This window comes from Camelus ferus, chromosome 3 (assembly GCF_009834535.1).
Source record: "Camelus ferus isolate YT-003-E chromosome 3, BCGSAC_Cfer_1.0, whole genome shotgun sequence".
NCBI classification, from domain to species: Eukaryota; Metazoa; Chordata; class Mammalia; order Artiodactyla; family Camelidae; genus Camelus; species Camelus ferus.
Genome location: NC_045698.1, coordinates 99,574,796 through 99,585,022, shown reverse-complemented (window position 1 = coordinate 99,585,022; position 10,227 = coordinate 99,574,796). Strand labels below are relative to the sequence as shown.

The 10,227-nt window shown below is 44.3% G+C and overlaps 1 long non-coding RNA gene across 1 annotated transcript in view; it reads right to left on the bottom strand.

The window, feature by feature from the left end:
* Nucleotides 1-3,517: 3,517 nt before the first annotated feature.
* The window catches only part of LOC116662746, a 41,665-nt gene continuing 34,955 nt past the window's right edge, over nucleotides 3,518-10,227 (bottom strand). The window contains exons 2-4 of the long non-coding RNA XR_004318762.1: nucleotides 5,139-5,285; nucleotides 4,257-4,317; nucleotides 3,518-3,553 (exon numbers count right to left, since the gene is read on the bottom strand). This is a non-coding gene — a long non-coding RNA (uncharacterized LOC116662746). The remainder of the gene's footprint in view (nucleotides 3,554-4,256; nucleotides 4,318-5,138; nucleotides 5,286-10,227) is intronic.

The following is a 10,227-nucleotide window of genomic DNA, read 5'->3' as shown; positions in this document are numbered from 1 at the left end:
ATGCGAAGAGAAGAATGTCTGGTTACTCTGTGGGTTTTCATCTGCTTGTTAACTCACATGTTGCCGCATTACCCTGGCTGCTGCATCCCCTTTCCCCCCCTCCTCAAACAAACCCGATGCTCAGCAGGGTTCACCACTAGCGAAGGGCATCCTGGTTCAGGCAACAACGAGCTCCCTAACCCCCCGACACCACACCGCCAGCCCCTCTGGCAGCAAGGATTTGTTCTAAGCCTGGCCAATGACTTTTGCAGATTCCTCAGCCTAAGACCAGCAGACGGATGCGTAGGCCCCCAGAGGAAGTTGGGCCACCCTCAAGGGGAAAAGGAGTGGGCTCAGCTGCCTGAACTTCTTGTCCTGCACCCTCACCCCGGCTTCCAGGCACTTAGCACATGCAGATGTACACACACAGACAACGCCCCGCACATCTCAACAGGAAGGACGGTGCCCAGTACTGCACACCATAACCCAGGCCTTTCTGAGACTGGGAGGGTGCTATTTCTACGCAGGGCAGCCGGCCAAGCTAGGCCAGCTCCAGCTCTATTTCAACCCACCCCCACTTTCCATCTTCTGGAGCTCTCCTTGCAATTAAATGAGAAGTCCTTCCTCCCTGTATTGCTTGATTTTTACGCAAGGACGGAGGCTCTCATGTAAATGATTGAGAAACCTGCCTGAAAAGATGGAAAAGGACCCACCTGGTCTGCTCCCACCCCTTTGGCTGTTCACCTTCCTCTCCTCTACCCCCACCCCCAGCCACCTCCTTTGTTTTTGCCACCTTGTACACCAGGGCAACACAGAACCCCTTGCAGGTCTCCAGATGACCAAAGCTCTCTCTTACCAGGCTCCAAATTCTCCTTCCTTCCAGCCTTGTCACCCCTTCCTATCACGTCCTGTTGGACTCTCTGTGCTCTACCGTCACCCACCCCTCCTCTGACCTTACACATGACCTCCCCCTTGCTGTTACCCAAACACACCCTCAGGGCCTTTGCACTTACTGTTCCCTCTCCCTGGAGCAACTTCTCTTAGGGTGTTTGAAATCCTGGCTCCCTATGGTGATGGAGATTTCTGCCTGAAAATTACCTCCCACCAGGGGCCTTGCTCACAAACAGTACCCCATCACTCGCCATCACTCTCCCGCTGCTCTAACCCACACCTGCTTTATTTTCATTTACAGCACCTTTCACCACCAGTGGCTCTCTCCTTGGCCAAACTTGAATCAGGCTCCTCTAAACTCTCTTCTCAAGGAGGCCTCGACCTTGACCTGCCTTCAGCCAAGAATCCTGCTAAGTCGTCCTCCACCCTTGATATCTGATCAGGTTCCTCATTCCCCAAATTTGATGTGTAAGTCCTTGGCCTGCCTCCTGCAAAAATCCCCTACCCTTGATGTCTCCACATCCACTGACCCCCTCGCACTGCTGGTGGGCTCTAAGGCCCACCAGATGGCTTCGCTGTGCTCAGAGTTGAGCTCAGTCTCTTTTCTCTATTGCACTCATCTCCAGTCCAGGCTGCCCTACCATTTTAACAAGCGTCAGAGGAATGGCTCATTAACACCACCTCACATCATAGGACCTTTCTGTTCACCTATCTCGCTCCACTGGCCTGTAAGCTCCACAAGGGCAGAGTCTCTCCGTTTTTCTCTCCTCCAGCTCTCTAGCTTCTAGAAGAGTATCTGACACGCAGCAGACAAGCCTCAAATCTTGGCTGAATGTACAAATCTAGCTATCCCCACTTGTCTCTGGCTCTCAGTTTACCTGCCACCCCCTTATGGAAGTCAGAATCTTCCTGGCCCTGTACCTACTCTAGCCATGATCATACTGATCACAGAGGCAATTCTCTGGTTTATTTAATATGTACTTTTTAACTTATTAGTTGTATAACATACTGATATGCAGAATAAAGCACAGAAGTCTGTCTCAACCACCTGCCTCCTTCCCTTCCACACCTCCACTGCACCCCCCACCTCCAGTCTGGTTTCCTCTATGTGTATTCCACACACACATGCATGTTCACAGGTCTCTGCTCCCCACTCTTCCCAACACATACACTGCCTGACCCTTAGCAGGGGCCTAGTTAAAAAGAGAGAGGAAGAGGAACCCTGTTGGGCCGAGAGCCAGCTCTCTGCTCCCCAAAACCAAGCCCAGCTGTTGCCTCCATCTTCCTAGCTCTCTCCATACCTAGGAGGAAACAGGCCACTTCTGGCTGCCCTGCAAGAGGGTGATGGCGCCCACAGGCCAGCCTCCACCCCCGCAAATTCACAAGGCCCGCGCAGGGCAGAGTGAGCTGCCTGAGCTCCACTGCTCAAAGCTGGGATCCTGGAAGGTTCATCAGACCTGAAAGTCACAGAGTCAGGGGCCAGCAGTTGCTGAATTCCAGCCTGCTCGAAAGCTGGGGGAAGGGGAAGCTGTTTGGAGAAACGGCCCAAGTAGGTTTCCACATAAAGGAAAAGTAAACAGATGAAGGCTCTTCCTCAGCCCTTTGAGCCTCTCAGGGGAGAGCAAACCTTCAAGTGTTTGTCGAAAAGCTAATCCGATTTAAAAAGGCTTTGAAAGAGCTGGAAGAGGAAATACCAAATACTGACCACCCCCTCCACTGGCCCGCAGCCTAATCATGGCCACTTTCCCCTCCCTCGGCCTCTGCCCGGCGGGTACTGTCATACAGAGACCCAGAAGATGGGGACTGTACCTGGGCAGAAGCTGGAAACAACCCTCCTCCATGGAGGGCTGCTGACCCCCTCTTCCTGCCAAGAAAGAAGGCTTCACGAGAGCAGAAAACTGGCCAGGACTGGGAGGTGCACACAGCCTTCACTCCGAGGCAAGCTCACTCCACTCACGCCCTTACAATCTGGAAGATACTAAATTGCCTGGCCCTGGCTTCCTGGGAAGCACTTAATTATCTCCCCCACCCACTCCACCCCCACCCCAGGTGGGTCTCATTTCTGGCAGCCAATTCATTCCCTGAAGTTCCAGGTGAAATGAGTTTCCAAATGGGCTTGCCAAACAACAATTACAGGAAAAAAGGAACCCTTCTCAAACACTCTAGATTCTGGTCCTTTCCCCTTGGATAACTTTACCAGATGCCGTCACCTATTACCATTCCGCAAGGGAGAACAAACACCCCAGGTTGCCAGGGACTGTTGGGTTTATCACTGAAGGCACCGCATCCCAGGACGGCTGGTCACCCATCACTGCGGCCTCCCCTGCCTCCTCCCCTCCTACCCCCACAATTCTTTGTGGGGACATTTTCTGGCAAGGTGGGCTTCCTGGTATTGCTCCCGAGTCCTAATGCCCTTGCTGGGTTTTAGAGGGAAGGAAAAGAGGTGACTCTAGAAGTTGGATTAGTTTCCTTCTACCAGAGTCTTTAACTTACAAAGAGGAAGTTTTTGTTGTTTTTTTTTAATTGAAGTATAATCAGTTTCAATGTGTCAATTTCTGGTGTACAGCACAATGCTTCAGTCATACTTACACATACATGTATTCGTTTTCATATTCTTCTTCATTATAGGTTACAAGATACTGAATATAGTTCCCAGGCTATACAGAAGAAACTCATTTTTTATCTGAAAAAGAAGATTTTTAAGAACAATATCAAACACGCAGTACTTTGGCTGCTGTATATACAATACTTTGTTTGATAAATCCTATGAGATTGGTCCTGTTAACATAAATAACCAATAAACAATTGATAATGAGAGTAGGAAAGAGTTTTATTTGAGCCAAACCGAGCACTAGCCCAGAAGCCCACTTCCCAGATTACTCGAAGGCGCTGCTCCCGAGACTCCAGAGAGGCATGCCTTTCAGCAGTTTTGTATCTTGTCAACAACAAAAACATTAACAAGTCAGGAATACATTGCTTCAAGGTTTAAAACAAACAAACAAACAAAAACAGACCAGCACATCACAGCAAGTCAGTATGGCCTTGGCACCTGGGGAGTACCAGCATTGGCATCCTGGGAAGAGGGGCATTAATCTTTGTTTTTAACACAGACATTCTTTACTTCTGGTCATTGTGGCCTTTTCTTTAATAATTAGAGCAGATGTACAATGTATGCTTGATAGGCCACAAACAGGCTATTTTAGTTAGCATAAAATTCAAGTTAACTCATGTATAAGCCAGAATGACTTCCCCATATCTTAACATGTGGAAATTTCTTTTATCAGTACCATTTCCCAGATTAGGAAACTGAGGTCCACAATCACAGTTAACAAGTGGAATGGCTGGGATCCCAATGCAGACGGTGACACCAGGGCTCACAGACTTACCCACTATCTTGAGCCAAGAGTCCTTGTCATTTTGAGCACGGAGAATGGAAACAAAGTGAAGCTGCTTATGTTGGATTGAAAAGACATAAATTCACATATATGGAGCAACACAGGAAGAAAGCGAGATTGCACAATTGTGACCACAGGTTCTCCTATAGGTGGGCCTAATAGTTGCCATGAGGAGGAGGCCAGGTTCGTGAACAGTCATGGCACCACTGCCCTGGTGCAGAGTCTTACCACATAACCCTCTAACAGGAACCCTACCTCCAACCCCTCCCAGCAACTGCCACGTGAATCCAGTAAAATCCCATCTCATTGTGTTTCTCCAACTCTGACACCCCCAATGACTGCACTACAGAACAAAATCCAGGTCCTCTGTCTGAGTCTCATCCATTGCCTTGAAAATATAAGTGGAGGTCAACTCTACAGGAACTAGTTTGGCAGGATAGGTCAAAACCTGGATAAGTGTTCATGCCCTTGGACTTTATAATCTCCCTTCTAAGAATTTTCTCCAAGGAAATCACTGTAACTGGCCATGACTGGGAGAAGGAGGGTGCCGTTTTACATGGAAAGGTATTCACACATAGCCTTATCTGGAACAACGTACCTGGAGTAATTCCCATGACTAACAATAAAGAAATGGTTAACTTAACTATGATGTATGTGATGTATACATTCAATTAGATATTATGCAACCATTAAAATGCATGTTTATGGGGAGTTGAAAATAGCACGGAAAAAGTTTGGGTTACGGTGGTAAGCGAAACAAGCAGGAAATAAAATTATATAGACGGTGTGATCACAACTATGTGAAAACAAAAACACTACTTACAGTGAAAGGATTGAAAGGAAATGAACAAGTGAAAAAGACCTAACACTTACCAAGCATCCTGCTAAGTGCTTCGCCTTGTCATCTCATTTAATCTTCATGGCAAGCCTACCGGTTGGGAACTACTTTTATCCTCCCTTTACCTATGAGAAAACCGATGCTCCAAGAGGAAGTTGAAGCCGCCCAATGGTTGCGCACAGCTAATGGGGGGGAAGAAGGGATTTGAAGTCAGATTTGCCTGCTTCAGAGCCCGTGCGCTATGCAACACCCAAATGCAGACGGCAGCTTGATTTGGCTAGTGGAATGGCCTGCAACTTTTTTCACCTCTACCTTCTACTTTTTTATTTTCCAATTTGTCTATATTAACTATTAGTACTTAAAAAAAAAAAAAACAACTTTCTTTCCATTTCAAAGGTCATACAGGCGTAGAACACCTGGTGGGTCATATTACCTTTTTAATGTAGAAAACAATCAACTTAGTACCAAACAACATTGAAAACAACAGCAGCAGTCTTCTGACATCTTAAATTCAACTCTCCACAGCTTAGCTTTCTGCCTTCCTTCTGGCCACATTTCTCATTATTTCTTTTTCATAGTCACTCAGTCACCAAGCTAAGTTATTAGGCAACATGGTCAGATCCATGAGCTGGAAACAGCTCTAGGGGCGAAGAGGAAGGTGGGCTGCTGTGGCCGGGGGTGTGGAAGGTGGGGGCAGGTGAGGGCCGGCACGAGGGTGGCCCCCACGGAGACGACCTGGTAAATGGCCATCAGTGTGACATACATGGGGAAAGGCTATGCCCACAGCGTCCCAGGGAAACAAAGGGTGCTCGGAAAAGCATCAGCATTAGGACAAAAGAAGGGGCAGGAGGACCTGGAGACGCACTCTGGGCTCCCTCCCTATTTCAGGGCCTCCTGGCCGCACCTGCCAGGGAGCCAGGAGATGGGGAGGCCTTCAGCCACTACTTCCTGGAGAATCCAGGATTGGTGGGCCGAGGGGGAGAAGGACCACCACCATCCACACCGCACGGCTTTCTGTACCTGCCCTTCCCTAGAACAGTCTCTTGCAGTTTGAGGGAGACAGCAGGCTCTTGAGGAAACACATTACAGACAGCTTGGCCGCGGCTAAGCAGTAGCAGCACAAAGTGTGAAAAGTTGCAACAGAGATGCTCAGATTTCACTCACTTTTCTCAACCCCTACACACTGAGGGCTTTCCAAGTAAGGAAGCCACAGTATTGCCGGAGGAAATCAAATCAAAAGGAGGAACCTTTTCAACAGCAGTTCTCAGCCCTTGAGGGGCCCCAGAAACACATGGGAAAGAGGGGGAGGCTGTTTAAAATGCAGATTTTCAGTCTTGCCACCCCCGACACCAAACATTCCAATTTCATAGATCCTGCTCAGGCCCAAGAGTCTGCATTTTCATGACCATTTCCTCAAGTTGCTGTTAGGCTCCACCCGATTAGAAACTCTGACTTACAGAGTCTTAGTGATGTAAGGACTGACATTTGGGGGACATTTCTTTTAATTGCTTCATCTTTTAAAAACATATTACAAAGGGAATACAGGGCGTTCTTTGTATTATTTTTACAACTTTTCTGTAAGACAGATTATTTCAAAATAAAAAGTTTAAAATACTACATATGTATAACACAAGTAATATACGCCTATAGTAAAATATTCACAACAGCACCACATTAGATAAAGTGGAAAACAGACACCCTCCTTCAGCACCACCAGCCCCAGCCGACTCTCCAAACTAACCACTGTGAACAGTTTGGTATATATTAAACAAGTTGGACTTTTGGTTTCTATGTTTTCATTTTTTAACAATTAATGCTTGCAAGAATGTGATGAAAATGACACTCAGAATTGTTGGTTGAATTACAAATTAATATAGCCCTTAAAAGCAATTCAGCCATGTGTATCAAAAACGATAAAAATATTTTGTATACCTTAAACTTATACAGTGTTATATGTCAATTATATCTCAATTTTAAAAGTTAAAATTAAAACATAAAACCTTTCATATTCTCCTATGAATCAGACCTACCAATTCCATGTCTCCATGGAATCTCTCCCAAGAACATAATTCACATGGAATAGTATGTGATCTTTTTTGTTTTAATTTTACTTCATGGTGGTAGGTACACAACGTGAGATCTACCCTCTTAACAAACTGTTAAGTGTATAAGTACATTATAGCTGACTAGAGATGCAGTGTCGCAAAGCAGATCTTAGAGCTTCCTATTCATCTGTTTGGCCAAAACTTTATGCCCATGGATTATGCCCCTCTTCCTCCCCGCAGGCCCTGGCAACCACAGCTCCACTCTTTGATTCTATGAGTTGACTACTTTCGAAACCTCATGTAAGTGCAATCAGGTAGTCTTTGCCTTTTCGTGCTTGACTTGTTTCACTGTGGGTGATGTCCCCAAGGTCCGCTCTGTGTTGCTGCATATTGCACAATTTCGTTTCTTTTAAGAGCTAAATAATACTCCATTGTGTGCATATACCACAGTTTCTTTATCCATTCATCTGTCAATGTACATTTAGGTTGTTTCCCTATCTTGGTTATTGTGAATAATGCTGCCATGAACATAGTAGTACTAATATGGTTTCAAGATCCAGATTTCAGTTCTTTTGGGTGAAAGAAGTGGGATGGTTGGATCATATGACAATTCTCTTTTGAATTTTTTGAGGAACCTCCATACTGTTTTCCTTAGCAGCTGCACCATTTTGCATTCCCACCAACAAGGTCCAAGTGTTCCAATTTCTCCACATCCCTACCAATGCTTTTCTCTTCTTTTTTTTTTTCCTTTTTTTCCCCTTTTTTTATGTGGCATATGGATCAAAGTTCATTTTTGGTTTTGTTGTTTTATGTTGTGGGGGGAAGTAATTAGGTTTGTTTGTTTGTTTGTTTAAATGGACATACTGGGGATTGATCCTAGGACCTCATACATGCTAAGTATGTGCTCTACCACTGAGCTATGCCCTCCCCTCCCCAGTCTGTTTCTTTTTTTTTTTTAACTTTTTTTTATTGAGTTGTGTCAAATTCCAGTGTAGCGCACAATTTTTCAGTTATACACGTACATACATATATTGTCACATTTTTTTCTCCTGTGAGCTACCGTAAGATATATTTCCCTGCGCTATACAGTATAATCTTATTTATTTATTCTGCATATGCCTGTCAGTATCTACAAATTCTGAAATCCCAGTCTGTCCCTTCCCAACCCCCGCCCCCTTGGCAACCACATGTTTGTTTTGTTCTGTTTTTTGATAACAGGCATCCTGACAGATATGAAGTGATATCTCATTGTGGTTTGATTTGCACTCCCCCTGATGACTGGTAATGCTCATCAGTTTTTCACATACCAATTGGCCATTTGTATGTCCTCTTTGGAGAAATGTCAATTTTAAATCATTTTTTTAAATCAGGTTATTAGCTTTTTAAATATTCAGTTGGAGGAAGTATGCAATCATTTAAAATGGTATCACAAAGCAAGAAGGAAGATAGTGAAAAAAGAAAACAGGATATAAACATTTTACATATCCTCTGATTACCAACTTCTTGTTGTTGTTTTTAATTTAGTTTTGTTTAGATCAATAAACAAAGGAAATAAGCCTAAATTGCTAACAGTATGTTAAGGAAGAGGTATCTGAATGATACTTTTTTCTCTATTATTTACTCTGTTGAGAGGCTCGGTAACTCGGATTTTGCAGACAGACAGACAGACCTGGGTGAGAAAGTCACCTTCCACCGTGCACATGTATAACTCAGGATTTTACGTAAACTCCCTGAGCCTCAGTTTCCTAATAGAGATAATGGGAGATAAAAATCCCCTAAACTTCCTTTGAGAATTAAAATAAGAAAGCACATGGAAACGTGGAGTGTTTTTCTGACCTGACACAAGTTGAGCTGTTATTGGTGTTTTTCTGTATTCTCTCTGTTGGGTCACATTTCATAAATCAAGGTTTAAAAACCGGGACTTCTAAATGCGGATTAAAACCTTGACAGCCCTCATTTTCCTCATCACAGCCCCTCTCCCGGGCCCATGCTTGGTTTACCTCAGAAAGAGATATTGTACATGGCACTTTACAGCCCCAGTTCACTGAAACAATGACTGGGAAAACAATTTGCAAATTGTAAAGCACCTACAAATGTAATGTATCATGAGTCCGCTTTTACAGGATGATGCTGAAGGGACAGTGATTAAACAAAGCCTGGGTACCAGGGGTATTAACATGAGATGCAACTAACGCACCAAGTGAGCTCATTAAATGCAGGGGACGAGGGAGTGAAGATGGGATGGGGAGGGGTTGTATGTCAAGAAAATCACCATTACTTTTCCAATGTCTCGGGGAAGGCTTCCAGGAGGAGACCTTCCAGGGTAACAAGAAAAAGAGTAATTATCTCAGAATGTCTTTCAGTCAATCAGAAGAACATTTCCTTGGACTACCTTCATCTAATTTATCGCCAAGTCCTGTCTATTAGGCTTGGCTCCACGTCTTTTACTTTGGAGTTAATCACAAGGGTTACCCTGAGCCCCTGATTGCAGGAAGTCTCTCCTTCTTAAGGGACTCCTTAGAAATAGAAACTAAATGATCATTACTTTATTATGATTACCTTGATGGCGTGCTCAAGCTTACCGTTTCTAAAATTCCAAAAGCACTTACTCAATATAAAACCTCCTCTAGTTAACTAGGTATAAAATAAATAAGCTACGAGGACATATTGCACAGCACAGGGAGTACAGCCAACATTTTATAATAACTATACGTGGAGCATAACCTTTAAAATTTGTGAATCACTATGCTGTACACCTGAAACTTACATAATATTGTCCAACAACTATACCTCAATTTAAAAAAAGAAACTTAAAAAAAACTATATTCAATTAAATATAAAACAAAATCTTCTTTACTTACCCCATTTCACGTCTGGATGACTGGAATATATACTATTCCTGACCTTTCCTTTTACAAATAAATGTGACGTGTTCATGTGTGCACACGCACACACATTTTTTGCATAGATAAGATCACAGTCTACTTCTCCGCTACTTGAATTTTTCACTTAATAAGAAGTCAAAGGCATCCTTCCATATCTGGACATACAGGTGTTTGTAAGGTGGTTATAGACCTGG